This window comes from Haliotis rubra, unplaced genomic scaffold (assembly GCF_003918875.1).
Source record: "Haliotis rubra isolate DU_JTF1 unplaced genomic scaffold, ASM391887v1 Scf42, whole genome shotgun sequence".
In the NCBI taxonomy this organism is placed as follows: domain Eukaryota; kingdom Metazoa; phylum Mollusca; class Gastropoda; order Lepetellida; family Haliotidae; genus Haliotis; species Haliotis rubra.
This window is the reverse complement of record NW_025767102.1, coordinates 3,249,676-3,271,152: the sequence shown is the minus strand read 5'-3', so window position 1 is coordinate 3,271,152 and position 21,477 is coordinate 3,249,676. Positions and strand designations below refer to the sequence as shown.

Below are 21,477 nucleotides of genomic sequence, written 5' to 3'. Positions count from 1 at the left end.
CAGTAAAAACACTTAGAATGCCGTTAGAATGCAGTAAGAATACTTAGAATGCACGTAGAATGCACTTCAAATGCTGTTCGAATTATTCCACTTCGAATGTACCTGGAAGGTTTTGAACATGTTCAAAACATTCGGGCACATCACAAGAATTGACCCGAATAGTTGGAATGCATTCGGAATGCAGTAAGAAGTTTTAGAATGCAGTTTGATTTTCCAGGAATCTCCAGGAATTTTCATTCCAACAGCATTCTGGCTCATTCTGCCTCAAGTGTAAAGGGGGTATAAGCCGGATCTTCTAAGGTCCATACATGTAGCACAATCCCACTTTCTCAATTGAGCAATTTGGATCATTATTGTATATGTCAGTAACAAAATGTCCACAATGTGACAGAAATGACAGGATATTACTTTCTCAACACTGTCAATAATTAGATAGCAATAAGTTAATGTAAGGGAAAAACAGCAAGGTGCCACCTGTGTCAACAAATTCCCTATTCCAGTAAATGGGGAGTAATGGCAGCAATATATCGATCTCTAAAAAAAGCAACGTCACCAATTTGATGGCAATGTTGCAGAAATAGCATTGTCATATTTCAGCAAGAAACACAACATTTCAGCAATGGAACACCAATATTTTAGCAACAACACAGCCGCGGTCCTTCATCCGAAGTGGCCCATCAATATACGAATACAGTCTCCAATGTTAGTAAGCCTTGAATCACCCAAATGTATTTACACATTCACAGCCATGTGATCAATTGAGTCATCGTATGAAGCTGTATTTTACTCCAGCAAAGTTTGGTATGAATACCATTAAATGCACGCTTTTTTCAGTGGGTCAATACATTGGCAGATCTCTACATCAGACACTCCAGAGACAGGGGGCAGGTGGGGCCAGGAGGCAGGGTGGGGGTGGGGAAGCAGGGGGTCAGTAGAGCAGGAGTGCAAGGGGTAGGGGCAGGAAAGCAAGGACACAAGGGATTAGGAAAGTACCAGAACATGGGGCAAGGGGCAAGGAGGCAAGGGGAACAGTAGAGCAGAAGTGCAAGGGGCAGGGGCAGGAAAGCAAGGACACAAGGGATTAGAGGAAAGTACCAGAACAAGGGGCAAGGGGCAAGGAGGCAAGGGGAACAGTAGAGCAGGAGTGCAAGGACACAAGGGATTAGGAGAGTACCAGAACAAGGGGCAAGGGGGCAAGGGGAACAGTAGAACAGACAGGAGGGGGGAGGAATAGGGGAGCAATGGCATGGGGACAGAGGGACAGTGTGGAAAGGGGCAAGGTTGCAAGGAGCAAGTTTCTTTCAAACAAGAGAAACATCCGCTCACTTGATATGAAAATTAGCCTGTGGCAGTGTTTTATGCTTTTTAAATCCTTGCTGCTCCAAACCAGATTTTCACTCAATGGTTCTAATTGTTTGATTGCTTCATACGACATCCAGCAATATTCCAGCTAATGGCATCAGCAAGCCGACACCAAATCCGACCAAGACAATCAAATCCGAGCAAATCTGATGAAGTCAAAGCACAATGACACACAAACAACCAAATCGCTAAGCCTCCTGACCAGCCAAGCCATTTGGTCTCTTCTGTGGCAATAAGAAATACATACTGTAACAATTACAATCTCATTAAACTTAGATCCTAGTCCATGCTACTACTAAACAAAGTATCTGTGAAGATCTGGGATAGAATTGATCTTCAGCAACCCATGCTTGTCATAAGAGGCGATCTACAGGATTGGGGGGTCAGACTCACTGACTTGGTTGACACATGTCATCTTATACCAATTGCGCAGATTGATGCTCATGCTGTTGATCACTGGATTGTCTGGTCCAGACTCCAATATTTACAGATCCCTGCCATTATGCTGGAATGTTACTGAGTGCGATCTGAGGACAACCCTTTACAGAACATGTAAAAAATAAAGAAACTTTCACAAAATTTGACCGACCAGGGCTGAGTGAACTGGCTGACAAGAAGTCAGCATTATCCAATCAGAAAGCAGCTTCATCAAGCTTTGTTGTGTATGTTTCAATCCATGAATTTAATTCGGGGATACACTTGGAAAAATGGATTTAAACTTTGAAAACTGAACAAATAAACATTCTAGAATATCTGACTGATGGCTGAAATTGTATGACAGTGCTTACCATGGCCTATCGAAAACCTGCCGCTTGAATATTTATCCCATTGAAGCAAGTGATAGATGTACAGCCAATAACTGCCGTTCAGAATATCCCATGCTGAGCTTCTCTTGATCAGAAAACACATTCTGACTGTCACTTGCAAGGGAAGACATCATTGGCTGGACAAAAGGTCGTTCTGACATGACACATAAAGGGATGTCCTGATATCAGTGTTTAGCAGTGGCGAGAACGAAGATCTGATTTAAATGAGATTGTAGGAACTACAGCAAAAACAACATTGGTTCATTGCACAAAGCTGTTACCACGTCCGATAAGATGACTAGTCCACTTAACTGCAGATATAGAATACACATTGTATCTCTTTCTGTGTAATTATCTGTGTACAACCCCTTTGTAATCAGTTAAACACCAAATGTAAATCATTCGATTTCTGGGGTCGATTTACCCTAACGTCACTACACACACATAGATCACAGCTCCAGACTCAGATTTGCATATAATATGCAAAACAAATCACTACTACCTAATTATTTTTTAGTTGAATTCAAATACACCTAATGATGACCTGTACTTAAGTCCTAAATGAAACCTTTACAGATCATCGGGAATACCCGAGTTTCTTAACAGATGTTTATTCAGAGGTTAAAAAAAAATAAAAGAAGAAAATTGCTTTGTTGAAAGCATATATTGGGAGCCTAAGTATTTGACTGGCTGACTGACTGACTGAGTTTGGTTTCACGCCGCTTTTAGCAATATTCCAGCAACATCACGGCGGGGGACACCAGAAATGTACCCATTGCTTCACACATTGTACCCATGTGGGGATTCGAACCCGGGTCTTTGGCATGACGAGCGAACGCTTTAACCACTAGGCTACCCCAACACCGCCCCTCTCTCATGAAGGACAACACTTGGGGGACTGACTATCTCTGAGCTGGAACTGATCACAAATGGCCTTGAACCAGAAACGTGTGGATCAATACATTCACGATCCAGGGAATGCCAGGCCAATTCAGATAGTGCAATCACTCAAACAAGTAGAATCACCCGTCAAAAACTGGGATGCTCACTTCATTGCCCACTGGTCACTCCAGGCCCGACCACACCTGCCCAGTAGCTTTAAAACAGATCATATCTAACCTCATTCAATCCTTCTTCGAAGACAGCCTGTGAAGATCCGGGTTAGAATTGATCTTCAGTCACCCATGCTTATCAAGAGGCGACTAACGGGATCGGCTTGTCCGGCACGCTAACTAGGCTACCCCACCGCCCATTGTGACAGTATTTGACAATGAGTGACATCGACTGTACATGCAGAGCCTATTTTCTATGTACTAAAGCCATAAAAATAAACTTAATTGTTGTGATAACAAAAATTTCGAACTTCAGATTTGATTTTGAGGGATTGTATTTTCCTTTTTTATAAAATGTATTGTATGTAAAGTATGCTGTTTTGTCAATCAGTTACAATGGAAAACATCGGTGTGAATGAAAGTCTGTGTAGATTTGAACTTAAACCATAAAGATAATCACAAAACTTGATACATATTTTATTACCCAATATATCAGATCTGAGAAAAAAACATTGCAATACGTATCGTTTGAAAGGCGTATTGCAATACACTGGTAATACTGTTCAAAGGTACATAATAAGGCGTGTAGTTCTTTGACCCTTATTAAAGCATTGAAGTACAGTACAACTTTTCTGACATAATATATGATTAAGTATACAAATGTTAAACGAGGGCATTAACTCAACAGCACAATTACCCTGATTGCAATTACTGCTACTGTTTAATCAGCGGGATTTCAGGATGAATGTAATTAAACCTTGCATTGTGTAGGGTCATCAGCCTGTGTTCTACTGGGAAGTTATTACAAATCCTACAAAGCCAGAAAATATTTATACATATCCACCAAGAAATTTATACATTTGCACCTCATCTCGAACCTCACTGGAATCATCTGGAATCAACTAGAATCCACCTGTTCATTTCAAATCAATAGCATCTATACTGAAATTGACAAGTGATTAAGCTATATATATCCCTTTGTACATTTCAAGTCATATATAGTCTAGACTACACCCACAATGGCCATCATCCCATCATCATCAGTCCTTTACACTTTTCTTTGCTAAACAAGAATGTACGTGATGAAATATATGTATAAATCATTCAACAAGTTATCTGTAATGAAACATATCTATCGATGAACCCTGTAAAAAATTCATACAAGTCAGACATATATCTGCACAGAGGCCATTTGTGCTGAAGAAGCACCATCCATTCAAGTTCATATATTACCATTCTCGGTGCCATTACCATAAATTGGTGGAACATCAAATTCCATGAAGAAGTACTGCAGCAGGATATACTCAAGGGATTCGCACGGCAACAATCCAGCATAAAACTTTCCTAACAAGCACATGGTGTTAATGGAGAATATAAACGCGGAGGCTACAATTGTTCGGAATTCAATTCCACAGATAAGGATGTCCAATGAAATGACAGCCAGAACCCTAGGGAATGAGATCGGACAAAGGGCAGATAGATCATCGGTGAACTTGAAGTGATCATTAATTGTTGATGGTATTGAAACAGGCAAATCAATATCAGGTATTGATGGTATTGTTGCTGGTATTGTTGCTATTGTCCAACACTTCAAGACCTCTGTTTCCATACCATTGTGCAGCTTCACATGCACATGAAACAATTACAAAAATCCCTGTGGTTATTCTTATTGATGGACCTATAAATATTCCGATATAAGTATTCTTTTGACAAAACAGTTTGGCTTACGCAATAATGAATATTAAATCATCGCCTGGTCAATGAGTACTGACTGACTGAGTTTGGTTTTTACGCCGCTTTTAGCAATATTCCAGCAACATCATGGCGGGGGGCACCACAAATGGGCTTCACATTTTGTACCCATATGGGGATTCGAACCCGGGTCTTCGGTGTGACGAGACAACGCTTTTACCACAAGACCACCGCACCGCCCCTGTTAATGAGTAAGATGTAGTAGTTAAGAATATACTCCTAAACATTGTGTTCCTAAAAATGAAGAAGCTGACATCCATAATGTTTTCTTTATTTGTATCCCTTCTAAAAGCTGTTCAATATTAATATTATTAGCCACACATTTCGTAAGTTTGTCTTTTGCATCTGAAAGTGATAAAGAATCCTAATCTCTCCAATAAAAATATTTTTAGAAAAATACTATTTTAGAAAACAACATTAAAACAATCATATCCAATACACCTGAAATGTCTTAAAAAATATTTGAAATGAAAAACAACGTATTTCTCTTAAAAGAGATATGTTTACAATTTCCCATCAGAAAGTCATTTACATGCTGAATTATTTGACAGTCATTTAGAACTTAAAGATGTGACAGTTCTTGTGTAACTCAGCCTATTAAAGAAAGAATCCAAACATGAAAATTCTACTGTTTCTAAGGGCAGGAGTAAAACGTCGTATTTGACTACATTTTAAAGTTTGACATGCATCCAACAATCCTTGGTATCGGCAGACAATCTGTCTGTGAAAATAAATAATTCACAACAATTGTGAGTCACGCCAAGCATCAGAATCCAGGAGGAGATAGCGTTGGCACATTTACATAGCTCTTGATATAATTACTGGTCTGCGTGTATAAAGTACTGAGGTAGCCTGTTTGTTAAAGTGTTCACTCATCACGACGAAGACCAGGTTTGATTCCCCATTTGAGTAGTGTTCTAGTGTTCCGCTGCCAAGATATTGCTGTAATATTGCTGTAATATTGCTAAAAGTAGCGTAAAATAATACTCGTTCCCTAAGGGAAATTGAGAAAGGCAAAATATTCCCTGGTGTATTTGTTGGCAAATATGATAATAAAAGATGATAAGCGCTGAACTATACGGCACATGGGCACGCTCCAAGCACAGACAACAAAATGGGCATTATTGACTCCGATAACCCAAGCTGCCTGTGAGGCGCTAGAAGGTTAATAGACATATGACTTATCCCACCGGGTACCCATTTTCTCCTGGGTGAACAGCTGACTGACTGAGTTTGGTTTTACGCCACTTTTAGCAATATTCCAGCAACATCACGGCGGGGGACACCAGAAATGGGCTTCACACATTCTGGGTGAACAGAAACAATTTTGAACTAACTCACTTGCTGAAGAAGAGATGACTTGTGTCACGTGTGCTTCATTGTAGGGCAGGACAAGTCCTAAAACTCTCAGGAGTCAAGCTGTCTTGATTCTCTGTGGCCAACATTGCTGAACTGATTTGTGACCTGGGTCTAGATTTTCGAAGCCTTCTTAGCGCTAAGATTGTCGTAAGTTAACATTAACTTAACATTACCTTAGCGCTAAGAGAGCTTCGAAAATCTAGGCCCTGGGCTCTGAGCACATAATGCACAAGACCACATCATACTAGTACCTGTTTTAGGATTGCTGTCTCGATGGTAGTTACAAACGACAGGCAAACACATATCATGAGGCAGTATCCTAGATGATGCTGTGTGTTGCATATGGACTATTGTTGACAGTGCCACAGTGATGTCCGTGAAGATCTGGGTTAGAATTGATCATCAGCAACCCATGCAGGGCAGATACAGCTTTTTGAGAAAGGGGGGTCACACTATTGAGAAAGGGGGGTGCACACTTCATTTTCACCAGAGTTTCAATGGTCATTTAATAAACTTTCAAGACAAAGGGGGTGTGCACCCCTGCACACACACCCACCCACTTCTGGATCCACCTATGCCATGCTTGTGGTAAGGCAACTAACAGGGTTGGGTGGTCAAGCTCGCTGACTTGGTTGACACATGTCACCGTATCCCAACTGTGTAGAACAATGCTCATGATGTTGATGACTGGATAGTCTGGTCCAGACTCAATTATTTACAGCTTGCCACCATATGGCTGGAATATTGCTGAGTGCAGCATTAAACAACAAACCAATAGGCACACTGTGGGATTCAATGTTCACATCACAAAATTTGTGATCACAGCATGGGATTCAATAGTCACAACATAGGATTCAATGGTCACACTTTGGGATTCGATGGACACACCATGACATTCAGTGGTTACATCTAAGGGATTCAATTGTCACACCATGGGATTCAATAAGCACAACATGAGATTCAATGGTCACACTTGGGAATTCAATGGACATAGCATGGACATTCATTGGTTACACCAAGGGATTCAATTATCACACCATCTAATTCAAAAGTTGCAACATGAGATTCAGTACACAATGTTTTGGTTACACTATGTATTTTCTGTGGCTGTTAAATGCAGTATTTGAAGATTCTTGTACGGATATGAGTCTGAAAGCATCAGTACCAGCAATCACAACAACGTTCTCAAAGATACATCCAACAGGTGTGTTTTAAGAGATGAGGTATTGGGTGAGTACAATGGTCTCTCATGAAGTGAATGAGTTTAGTTTTACGCCGCTTTTAGCAATATTACAGCATTATCACGGCGGGGGACCCAGAAATGGGCTTCATACATTGTACCAATGTGGGGAGTCAAACCTTGGTCTTTGGCATGACGAGCGAACGCTTTAACCACTAGGCTACCCCACCACCCCTCTCTCATGAAGGACAACACTTGGGGGACTGACTATCTCTGAGCTGGAACTGATCACAAATGGCCTTGAACCAGAAACGTGTGGATCAATACATTCACGATCCAGGGAATGCCAGGCCAATTCAGACAGTGCAATCACTCAAACAAGTAGAATCACCCGTCAACAACTGGGATGCTCACTTCATTGCCCACTGGTCACTCCAGGCCCGAACACACCTGCCCAGTAGCTTTAAAACAGATCATATCTAACCTCATTCAATCCTTCTTCAAAGACAACCTGTGAAGATCCGGGTTAGAATTGATCTTCAGTCACCCATGCTTATCAAGAGGCGACTAACGGGATCGGCTTGTCAGGTCGCTAACTTGGTTGACGCATGTCATAGTATTCCAACTGTGTATATGGATGCTCATACTATTGACCACTGGATTCTTTGGTCCAGACTTGATTCTTTACAGACTGCTGCCCTATAGCTGGAATGTTGCTAAATGTGGAGTAAAACTAAACTCACTCACTCACAGAAGACATAATGAACCAAAACTATGAGAGTATGTATACATCATTTCACGGAATCGGTAATAATCCATTCACTGATATTAAAGCAGTATCTGGAAAATGATACATTTTCTTATAACACCTCCCTGACAAATGCCAGCCCGTATTACACAATCAATACTTCTTATCACAATCCCAATGCAAAATAATTTCCCAAGCCATTCTGTTGATAGAAGACATTTAAACCTCTGAAGGAAACAGTACTATAACGTCTTAACGACCACAAAGGTTCAGTACAGGATGAATTTGCAATCATCAAACATCTGGCCACATTCCAAGCTGCTCAAAGTCTTAAGTTTTCACACAGAAGCCACCAGGGATAAACTTGTTAACTAGATCGTAGAGAATATAAATTGTCGAGCAGTTTCAAGAATAACACAATCATGAAAGAACTTCCTTATGTAAGCATTATCCAGCTTGAAATATCACGTCCACATAATAATTGTCTTTCACGGAGCCAATCATAGGCTTGTTAAGAAAGCAAAGCAGATCATACTAGTTCTTGATGTTTTGTTGTTGCTTCTTTGGTTAAAAATAAATGCCTGTCTCTAGTTACAAGACTCTAATTTGAAGCCCAAAACTTAAATATTTGAATTATTGTTTCTTGTTCCACACTTTTGCCATCATCCTGATGCTGTTCAAAGTAAAATCACCAGCACGAATTTGTTACTCTGAGAGCTAAACCAGAGATTATTCTCACTTCTTAAGAAATGAGTCTTTTACTGACATACAGGTAATTAGTTTGTAATTAGTCAAAGTAATTGGCTATCATGGTGATTTAATGTAATTGTTACTGCAGTAAAGTTTATGTCCATGATATAATTCATTTTCTTTGTTATTAAAATGTGAAACAAACATATTTGTTCACATATCTTCAGGACGAAATTATTCTTGGCACAACAAATGTCAGGCCCCTCATAGACATGGTGTCCAAAACATTAATTATAAAAGGTCACATTTCACAAAGTGATAGTTGCTATTTTGACTAGGTTAACTCCTACCTTTATCATTAGCTTACAACAATCACTAACTGACTGAATTTGGTTTTACGCCGCTTTTGGCAATATTCCAGCAACATCACGGCGGGGGACACCAGAAATGGGCTTCACAAATTGTACCCATGTGGGGATTCGAACCCGGGTCTTCGGCGTGACTAGTCAACGCTTTAACCACTGGGCTACCCCACTGCCCCTACAACAATCACAACATGGACATATGATCACTTTGTGAAAAGAGTCTCAGTTTGGGATATTCATAAGTTTTCTACCCCTGAATATCTGGGATAGAACTGGTCTTCAGCAACCCATGTTTGTTGTAAGAGGCGACTGAAGGGGTGGGGAGTTGGGCTCACTGACTTGGTTGACGCAAGTTCTTGTATCCCAATACCGTAGATCGATGCTCATGATATTGATCACTGGGTTGTCTGTTTCAGACTGGATTATTTACAGACCGCTGCCGTATTGCTGAGTGTGGCATTAAACAACAACCAAACAAAGGGATAGTTACAATGATTCTGTTAACTCCAACTGTAACCATTTGCTTACAACAATCATAGTGCTGTGATCCCATTGTAAACAAAAATAATCTCAGTTTGGATTATTCTTCAGAAACCCATGTTTGTCATAAGAAGCAACTGACGGGATCAGGTGTAAGTTTCCCTGACTTGGTTGACCCACGTCATCATATCCAAACTGTAAGTTAATCCTCACGTTGCCAATCACAGGATTGTATAATCCATTCTAGTAGTTATATAATGATGGTTCTATTACAGGGTACCTTATAGGCTTATTTCTACGTAATTCCACTCCCAGCGCCTAGTGATTTTCGAGCAGAGACATCATTCAATGTACAGCCGAGTTCGCCAGCCTAGACCTGTTAAACGCACAAAGTGTCTATCATTTTTTCAGCAACTACTGACTAGACCTCGACATGCCGAGTGGAGTTTCCTTTATTGGGGGTCTCGGAAACTCCCAACGCGTCGAGGTCTAATCAGTGGTTTATGCGCGTGTGTCGCGACGCCGTCCTATTCCACAGAAATAGTTTCTACCTAGTTTGCCTAGGTTCTGCCTAGTTCGCACCTAGTTTGTACCTAGTTACCTAGTTTGCCTAGTCCGCCTAGGTTCTGCCTAGTTCGCACCTAGTTTGTACCTAGTTTGCCTAGGTTCTGCCTAGTTTTTCTATATAGACAATTGTGCGAGTGCAGATATCTAGTACAAACAAAATGCCTCCGAAAATACAACTATCGCAAGACCAAGTGGAGGAGATTCACAAGATGCATGGAAAAATCTCTGCACAAGAAACGAAACAACGATTTGGAATCGGTTATTTCAAAACCTGTCACATTGCTGGAAATTTGCTGAGTGCAGCGTAAAACAAGAAACAACTTCTTTGTAATAAAATGACTTGACAGAGTGACCTGCTGATGCCTGTTAGATATTTCGTCTTTGATCCAAGGTATACCCAACATACAGTAACGTCCCATTCGTAGTCTCTGTTTCAGTCTTTCCTCCAAAAAATCAATAAACTTGGCCAAACAAATCCTTTTTCCTCACTCCCAGTTGGTTTCCATTTTCTGATTGCACAATATACTTCATGAATGGGTTCCTCGAACACATGATACAGTTCATGTAGAGGGCAGCATTTCAAAGTCAGTTACAGAGCGGTAAATGAAACACCACAGCAAGCAGATCCTGAAATGGAGCCAGACTCACGGAAACATGTAGTCATGTACTTCATTGTTCTAACAGTTTATGAACTGCATGCAAAGGCTTAAGGAGTTCAATTTATAGACATGTTCTGAAGTTACTAACAGAGCTCCAGATAAGATATACCGGTAGCTCATGTGGGTACAGTACCCACTGTAATTTTTTGGAGTGGGCATTTTGAATGTTGAGTGGGTATTTCATTTTCCGTTACCCACTGGTTTCAAATATGTGCGTATTTCAGTCATTTTACTCACCTAAGTATTATGTCATTGAGTAAGTTTACTAAGCAGGTATGTTCTGCCTTATGTCATACCTAATCAAAACCAACTTAAATATAATGGAAATGATTTCATAAAAAAATCACTCATCCTATACTGACAGTACAACACTTGTCCTATACTAACAGTACAACTTGATAGCAATCGATGTCTTTTTCATTACGCAACAACTATTTTTCAATGCGTAATTTGAAATTTTATATTAGTATTTTACCCGGATATGCAGCTTATCTGGGCCTCTGGTTACTAAAACAGAAATCAGTGTGATTTTTTAAAATAAACTGGAATGTGACACTGTGCCACACTGCTATAACCTCTGAGGGTGTTAAAATTTGATTTTGATTAAAAATTTTGTTTGCAAATAAGTGATCGTGCTAGCTCAGGTACTAACATGGCACCATGACTTAAACAAATATTTCCCGCCCATGAAGATCCAGGTTAGAATTTGTCTTCAGCAAATCACGCTTGTCTCAGGTATCAACTCACAGGATCAAGTGGTCAGTCTCGCTGACTTGGTTGACACATGTCATCGTATCCCAGTTGCGTAGATCGATGCTCATGATGTTGATCACTGGATTATTTACAGACTTCCACCATATAGCTGAATATTGCTGAGTGTAGCGTTAAAGAACAAAGAAAACCAACATTTCACCAATTGTTATTTTGGTTTACCACAGCTACCAAGTCTTGTCTAATTTGTTTGTTTGGGTGAGTGAGTGAGTTTAGTTTTACGCCACACTCCGCAATGTCCCAGCTATATGGCGGCGGTCTGTAAATAATCGAGTCTGGACCAGACAATCCAGTGATCAACAGCATGAGCATCGATCTGCGCAATTGGGAACCGATGACATGTGTCAACCAAGTCAGCAAAACTGACCACCCGATCCCGTTAGTCACCTCTTACGACAAGCATAGTCGCCTTTTATGGCAAGCACATGGGTTGCTGAAGACCTATTCTACACCGGATCTTCACGGGTTTGTTTGTTTGGTGTTTGATGGTGCACTCACAATGTTTATCAGCATAAGTTGATAAGAAATGATACAAGTCTTTAGGGGTGGGTATTGCAGAGAATTTTCATATTGCGATATACTGCGATGCAAAACCATATATTGCGATATGTATAGCAATATATTGTAAGTAGTATTTCTAAACAAAAGAATACTTACAATTGAGTTAATGCTTGATTTATAAAGCATGAACACAACAAAATCACTATGCTTGATTAAGCTTTAATGAAAACTTTTAATCATGACAAAATATATATGTAAATAATATTTGGCACAAATGAAACAAGGAAATATCCGAAGACTGCCGAGTGTTAGGAAGTTTTCCGAATGCATGTCAAAATACTGGTTTTCAATGAGCGTATTGCAATACGTATCGTTTTCATGTCTGAACCAGTAAATACCAGTAAACCGGTTATATTGCGCAGCCCTATAAGTCTTCAACCAGCACCACAAATGACTGGGATAAATGCCCCATTCCACAAACAATCGGAATCATAAAAGCTATGACTATGAGAGTCTGTGACTTCCGATTGGACTGTGCACACACCACTATAGCTTGCCTACATTTAACTCAGAAATTCCAGACGAGTGGAAACTGGACTTCAGAAGTAAGAGTTAATGCCCTTGCCTTGGGAAGAAGATATCTATGACCCTATCACCCTACAAGGTATATTACTTGTTGTCAACCAGTCTTACAGGTGTATGTGTGATGTACACTGACTCCGAGGCCAAGAACCCAAGACTGTAGGCAGTAGTCAAGCTGCTCACACCCTCGTATATACCCAGGGTATATCTCACTAAATACCCGGAGGGACTGGAGTTTAAGTGAATTTATCATACCAGCACATTTATCACTAGTTTATGTCTGAAACCTTCATGGCCAACAACCGTTTCAACAATAAATAATGAATATAATATTCATAATGCATACCTTCCATTATACAGGAAGCATTTGGTGATATTCCTGCGAATTTACTTCAACTGACAACACAAATGACTATAGTACTGTCGAAAATACAAAAAAACTGTTTTTAGGCTGTTACTCTGTATCCCTAAAATTGACACAATTGCAAATAGCATATGTCGAAATAACCCACTTCGGCCTAACTGGGCGTTCATTGGGATGCGTAATACGATATCCAGATAAACTTGTTTACTCATAAAATCGGGCAAAACTTAGAAAAAATACGAATAGCTGCTGAAAACAATAGATCAGACTATAGATGGCAATTAGGTTGCTCAGCCAGGTATGACGACGGACCGTCGACTCACCTGGCATGAAATGCACGTGCTGCCTACAGGCACAAGGGGTCATCTCAAAGATATTTTGTGCTTTTTCATGTGTGTTGACTATGTCTCATCTATTGATTAACATCTTACGTGTCTTTCTTTCATAAAGTTTATGTTGAGATATGTAAGAGAGTATGATAACCGAAAACCATAGAAACGCATCGTAGTATATAGGTGGCATGACCACCCGAAGATCGACAGGACTGGATATTATTTGTAAATTGTTATGACGTGCCGTGTACCTCCCCAGTATAATTGCCCTAAAGGATTATCTTATCTTAGCTGATATCTCTATCCCCAAGCCTGACCCCAGGTTTTGCTTTTGAGGCGACCCCTCCTATCTGTTTCTTTTTATAGTGACAGTGAGACTGCATGGTAGCTACATCCTTAATAGTTTTGGCATAAAAGTTATTATTTTTTACGTCTGCTATCGTTTATAATGAATCTACGTCTAATTTCAAATTGGGCATTTAAAAAGTGTCCTTTGTAATACAATATCGTCGCACACTAATTTGCATAAAGCCATGGTCTGTTCCAAATAAGCCTTTTTGACTTAGAAAAAAACTGCATTGCTCATTTCTGCACTAATTTCCCCTCAGTAAAGTCCTTTTTCTCTGTTTCCTATCTCTCTACCACTGAGACTGTAGTTAGGCCGAACTTAGTTTAACAGATATTTCACACTTTCACATATCAACTACATAAATTGTAGAGATAAATGAGAAAATACAGTTTTTTTCTATTTCCCACAGTACTTGAATGTCCATCCATTCCATCTAATGGAGATGCATTGATCAAATTTCCTTGCATCTGCAAACCTGCAGGAATTACTCAGCAATTTCCCACCCATCTGTCTAAAATGGCAGCAATTGTCACAACACTGCAACATATAAACTACAAGGGGGAACTTATGGATGTCAACTTCTGTACTATGAGGATGACAACACTACAGGGGTTATTCTTACTCGTCAGTCCTTGTATACTACCAAATGACATTCAAAGACTTCCAACATTCTAACAGTCTCTATTGTCTACCAGACCTCTGAAGATCTGGGTTAGAACTGATCTCAAGCCCATGCCTGTTGTAAGAGGTGACTAACGGGATCGGGTAGACAGGCTCGCTGACTTGATCGACACAAGTCATCAGATCCCATTTGCTTATATCAATGCTTATGATGTTGATCACTTGATTGTCTGGTCCAGTCTTGATTGTTTAGGCGGCTGCCCCATCACTGAAATATTGCTGAATGCGACGTAAAACAAGTAAACAATTAAATCTATCACCAGGCTGCAAACACCATGATCACAAATACCGTACTACAAAAACATTATACTAAGGCTTGCTGTAACTAGTGTAAGGCTGAAAAAAACTCTATAATTTCTCAGATTATCTCATGGTAAATTATTCAGTCTCGACAACCCACCAGCAGAAGAAGCTAGTCTTTCAAAGGACAAAACCAAGCTGTGATCTTTTCTCATCAATTAATAATAAATTTGTATTTTGTATTCAAAAATAACTGCAGTACACAGTTATATGTCTGAAGAATTTACTTAATGTCATGATTCCATGTTAATATTTGTTGTCTACCCGTGAAGATCCCTGTTGGAATTGATCTTCAGTAACCCATGCTTGTCGTAAGAGGCGACTAACGGTTTCAGGTGGTCAGGCTAGCTGACTTGGTTGACACATGTCATCGGTTCCCAATGCGTAGATCAATGCTCATGCTGTTGATCACCGGATTGTTTGGTCCAGACTCGAATATGTACAGACCGCCGCCATATAGCTGGAATATTGCTGAGTGCAGCTTTAAACAACAAACCAAATAATAATTCTTAACAATCTTGTACATTTTCAGGCTTCAGTTTAACAGTGCAAATCAAATACAGGAATTCCCAGACAACAGCACAGACTGTCGACACAGATGTTTCAAAGCATACACAACAACAACACATTCAAATTTCATTGTCGTTAGGAGACACATTTGACAGGTGTTCCTGCCATGAATATGATGATAGGTTGACATAAGCAACCACACGTTTAATGTACAACAGTAAGTGAACAGAACAAAGTTTATACATGCAGCATCAGGTATTGAATCATCCTGCAGCACATCATATGCAGAAAGAATTGATTTATCACAAATGTCAAAATATGACAGGATTACGACAATGTGGAATTATGGCCGAAGGTAGGGAAGCATGTCACATGCCGTGATACATCAGAGTGAATAATTGCCATGTTTTTGTGTTTTCTTGTTTTACCAAGATCACGATGAACTTGAATGGCGTTAACATTATACACCAGACATAGCAATGATAATAGAGGCTGAAGGTAATCATAAAACATTCATACATGCAGATATGTAATATGGGGTGGTGGGGTAGCCTAGTGGTTAAAGCATTTGCTCATCATGCCGAAAACCTGTGTTCGATTCCACAATGTGAAGTCCATTTCTGGTGTCCCCCGCCATGATGTTGCTGGAATATTGCTAAGAGCGGAGTAAAACTAAACTCCCTCACTTACTCTTTTATATATAGGTTGGAAATGTACACGTGGATCTTCCTTCACAACAAATATACCATCATAAATGAACATTATAATACATTTATTTATACTGTTGTATATTTCAATTTCCTACTCAAATAACATAACATATTATAACTTCAAAAGGCTTTGACACCAATATGCACACACTGCACAGATGCATATACTGGCTTCTATCACCTACTATAATATTATGTACTTTTAAGAAACTGTCACACATTCAAACAAACTTGTTGTACATTGCGACTGCACAGTTGCATATATTGGCTTTTAACACCCACTATGGTGGTAATGTACTGCTAGAAACTGTCACACATTCAAACAAACTTGTTGTACATTGCGACTGCACAGTTGCATATATTGGCTTTTATCACCCACTATGGTGGTAATGTACTGCTAGAAACTGTCACACATTCAAACAAACTTGTTGTACATTGCGACTGCACAGTTGCATATATTGGCTTTTATCACCCACTATGGTGGTAATGTACTGCTAGAAACTGTCACACATTCAAACAAACTTGTTGTACATTGCGACTGCACAGTTGCATATATTGGCTTTTATCACCCACTATGGTAGTAATGTACTGTTAGAAGCTATCATACATTTAAAAACAAAAACACTTGTACATTGCAAGATACTGGTGTAATTTCTTCATACATACCTCCACAAAAACATGTCAATAAAATATCATAATTTTCATATTGTTGTCTATTTCAACACACTGCGTAAATATATCCATGTACATAAACATATCCATTTCGGTTGACTTGTCAGTCAGCTGGGCAATGGTTCCGTGTCAGCGATTCTGATCATCGTGTGTTGCTGCGAGCTAATCCTCTACAGGGTGTAATACATTTATACATATATGGCTGGCTATATTGTCAATAGCTGTCACACCCCGAAGGCAATACCTGCACTAACTGTGTTGATTGACTGCAATATACAACCCTGCATGGGTCACATGTATACAAGTTGATCAATCAGGTTAATGTTATCACACTGTTACTGATTGCAAATTATTTAGCGAAAGGTCAGACATTCAGAGAAGCAGCAGTCCATAGTTATGTACTAAAAGGGACATAATATGAGCTATCTCGTAAAATTTGACAATGGGAAAATCGTAATGTACGAAATTAATGGCAAACATTGACGTTTTTATTACTCCACAACATGAATTAAAGTGTATATGATTAGAAGAAACAGTGAAGGTCGTTTAACAAATGAAATATACCTCACACTCAAAGAGACGATTTGTTATGTAATCTTAACTCAAAATCTTGACTGGTATCGGGGGCAAATTGTAAGTCTCACTTCGTCAGAACGGCAACTTGATTGACAGTGTACAATGTGGCACTTGGTGTAACACAGGCGTTTATACTATTGCTGTAAATGAGCCATCAAGATCCTTCTGTCGTGAACCTTGTCAGGAAATATAGTACTACATCATGAACATAAGCCTTGATTTTGATGAAACGATCACAGCAACAAATTTTAACGGTGAGGTTTGAGGAAGCCCGTAAGAGAAGAGTCATAACAGGTGCAATTTTCATCGCAGACAACGATTATCCTCTCGGGGTTAGAAGATCTGTGGCACAAAAATTGACTTACCAGATATGAAATTAACGACCTCATGCGTCAGTCATCACGGAATGGCGTACATTAGACGAGACTGACAGTAATACATGCTGGTAATCCATACGATTAAACTTTAACCAGATGCGGGCACCGCTAGACTGCCATGTTGACGGTGCGAGATATTTTGATCCCCGTGACAGAATATCCGGCTCATTGCGACATCGTTGCTGGGAAATTAAACTTTCGCCCTGACACACTTATGGCCACAGTAGCGATCCTGCAAGGAATTGATCGAATTGGTGCTCCAGACTCAACAAACAGGAACAAGTCTAGCTTGGTGCCGCTGCCATCCGGTGTGGACAATTAGTAGACATTTTTTTAAGGAACACCTTTAAATCATGCATGTGAAGATAGTGAGAAGTTCCCGTCGGTCAGATCTTGTATTAGGCTTTTCATGCCTTAGGATTTTTACTATAAAAAGTTTTCTTGATATTTCGACACTGAATTATTTTTACAAACAGAAAGCCGTTAATAGTTGGGTCATGTTTCACGATGACTGGCTGAAACGTCAATTACAACTGCTTATCGAAATTTCCTCCTGTAATTCTAGTTTAAAGTTCACACTTCATTTCCCTAACAGTCACGTCTCACGATGACTGGCTGAAATGTCAATTACATCTGCTTATAGAAATTTAGTCAGTTGATTTTTGCATTTCATTTACATTAAACAGTAAACTGGATCAAATATATCCTTGAAATATTCATGAAAAATAGTTAGTAAAATTCAAGTTGTATATCTAGTACAATTACAACTCACTCTCAAAATGCCTTATATATTGTCTTTCATTGGCATTTAGAAGTTGTACATAGATGTCCAAGATATTTTTATGGATTAAACTTCTTTTTTATTTCCCTCACGACGTTTCGGGACCATTCCGGATCCCTTCATCAGGTGAACTGAAGGGACCCTATGAAGGGACCTGGAATGGTCCCGAAACGTCGTTAGAGGAATAAAAAAGAAGTTTAATCCATAAAATATCTTGGACTATATATATTGTACTCAACATTATACAATTTATTTATGTATTCCATTATTCTACCCCGGTCCAAATCTGGCTTGTACATAGTCTTTAAAACATGTTTCGGAAAACAAGTTGAAAAACTCATTTTCCCCCGAAACATATTTTGAAAACTCATTTTTCCCCGAAACATATTTTAAACAATTATTTCCCCCAAACATATTTTGAAAACTCATTTTCCCCGAAACACGTTTTAATAACTCATTTTCCCCGAAACATGTTTCAAAGTCTATGTACAAGCCAGATTTGAAGTTTACAACAACAACAAAAAATTCTTTTGCGCAATGTCTCAGTATTATGCCAGACCGGCATATCTTGTTCAACCAGCCGGCTCAGCGATAAAGACATGTTGGCCAAAGCAAATCACTTGCCTCCAGCTATTTGTCGTAAGCGTCTCCGTATCCGGTCCAACAAGTCTTATACGTTGTAAGTAAGTAGTATTTAAACAACTGAAATGTGTGTATTGCTTTAACTATTTTATACTATAACACAGCTAAAAAAATCTAGAATTATTCATACATATATCACTGGTATGCAATTACATATTACATACATACGTAATTCCGAACTCTCATTCATGCTGATTGCAAGTGAACCTGTCATTCGTGACCCACTCGTGTTATTCCGGGACAAGCCGAATACCGATTACGGAATGGGGCGAGTGGTGACGAATGGTGAACCTGTGTCTTTACGTGCTCGGGTTTTTACGTCATTAACCGGTTGTCGACGGAAAGTATCGAAGTAACGTTATCTGCCGGAAGAAGGTTTTACCTCCCGGATATATGCCATTCAGATGTATACTGCCGGTCGAAAAAGGTATACGCTTAAAAATTGGATGTGTCAACTTAAATGTTTTTACAAAAAGGGTATATTTTTTTACTGGGCTGACTTAGTAACGCCAATGAAAACCGTATCAAATGCCTCCCCATCGAATAACCGGTTCTTGTTGGTTTATTTTTCTCATAAACCTCGGTGTGTACTCAATTTTGTCCGGTAGTTTACTCCTACTGAAGGCTACTGGAAACCTTAACCGGCGCTTCCTTTCGGTGTATAACTTCACACATGGGTTTAACCATAGCAACGTGACTATTCATTTAACGGAATCGTCGCAACATTTTGTTTAATGAAGCCTCACCTGTGATACAAAAAGAGCCCAACTAAAACAGCTTGTTAGAAAAGGCTCTGACAAGAAAAGATAAAGAAAAGTTGAACTGTAAAATGTTTATTATTCATTGGCTGCGCGTTGAGGAATTTAGTTTGGGGAAAAACGTTCATGTTGCATATTGTTTGTTCAACGCCGCACTCAGCTGTATTGCAGCTATTTGGTGACAGCGGTCTGTATACAGATGTGTCTGGACCAGACGATACGGTGATTGATATAATGAGTGACAACTCACTTCTTATGTTTGGACAACTCGGACAAACGAATTATCCATTCCTGTAATTTGATGATCAAGTTTCATATTACAGATGTTCATATAACACTTCGGTTGGTATACGGATATTAGGATGACTAAGCTCCCTTCGATCTCAGGTTGACCTGGCCCTATATAGCTCCCCTTTAAGTAGGTTTGACCTCAGCCTATGGTGCTCCCTTTTGAATCAGGTTTGATCTGAGCCCGTAGAGCACCTTTAAATCAGATTTGATCTGAGCCCGTAGAGCACCTTTAAATCAGGTTTGATCTGAGACCGTAGAGCACCTTTAAATCAGGTTTGATCTGAGACCGTAGAGCACCTTTAAATCAGGCTTGACCTAAGCCTGTAGAGTACCTTTAAATCAGGTGTGACCTACGCATGTAGGACTCCCTTTAAATCAGGTTTGACCTAAGCCTGTAGCCTCCCTGTAATCGGGTTTGATCTCCTTTTAAATCAGGTTTGATCTTAGCCTATAGGTTTGAGTACTCCTTATTAGTCAGGTTTGATCTTAGCCTATATTGTTCCCTTATTATCTGGTTTGATCTTAGCCTATAGTGTTCCCATATTATCTGGTTTGATCTTAGCCTATAGGTTGAGGTTTGATCTTAGCCTATAGTGTTCCCATATTATCAGGTTTGATCTTAGCCTATAATGTTCAATATTATCTGGTTTGATCTTAGCCTATTGGGTTCCCTTATTATCAGGTTTGATCTTAGCCTATAATGTTCCCATATTATCAGGTTTGATCTTAGCCTATAATGTTCCCATATTATCAGGTTTGATCTTAGCCTATAATGTTAGCCTATAATGTTTCCCATATTATCAGGTTTGATCTTAGCCTATAGTGTTCCCATATTATCTGGTTTGATCTTAGCCTATTATTGATCTTAACCTATCTATTATCAGGTTTGATCTTAGCCTATATTGGGTTCCATATTATTATCAGGTTTGATCTTAGCCTATAATGTTCCCATATATTATCAGGTTTGATCTTAGCCTATAATGTTCCCATATTTATCTGGTTTGATCTTAGCCTATAATGTTCCCATATTATCAGGTTTGATCTTAGCCTATAATGTTCCCATATTATCTGGTTTGATCTTAGCCTATAGTGTTCCCATATTATCAGGTTTGATCTTAGCCTATAATGTTCCCATATTATCAGGTTTGATCTTAGCCTATAATGGTTTGATCTTAGCCTATAATGTTATATTATGGTTTGATCTTAGCCCATATTATCAGGTTTGATCTTAGCCTATAATGTTGTTCCCATATTATCAGG

General features: G+C 39.3%; 1 protein-coding gene across 1 annotated transcript in view; it reads right to left on the bottom strand.

Annotated features, from left to right (window-relative positions):
* LOC124288509 (oxysterol-binding protein-related protein 6-like) overlaps positions 1 to 17,875 on the bottom strand; it is a 112,549-nt gene extending 94,674 nt beyond the window's left edge. The window contains 1 exon segment of the mRNA XM_046725030.1: positions 17,734 to 17,875. The gene's annotated coding sequence lies outside the window, so the exon portion shown is untranslated.
* Positions 17,876 to 21,477: the final 3,602 nt, after the last annotated feature.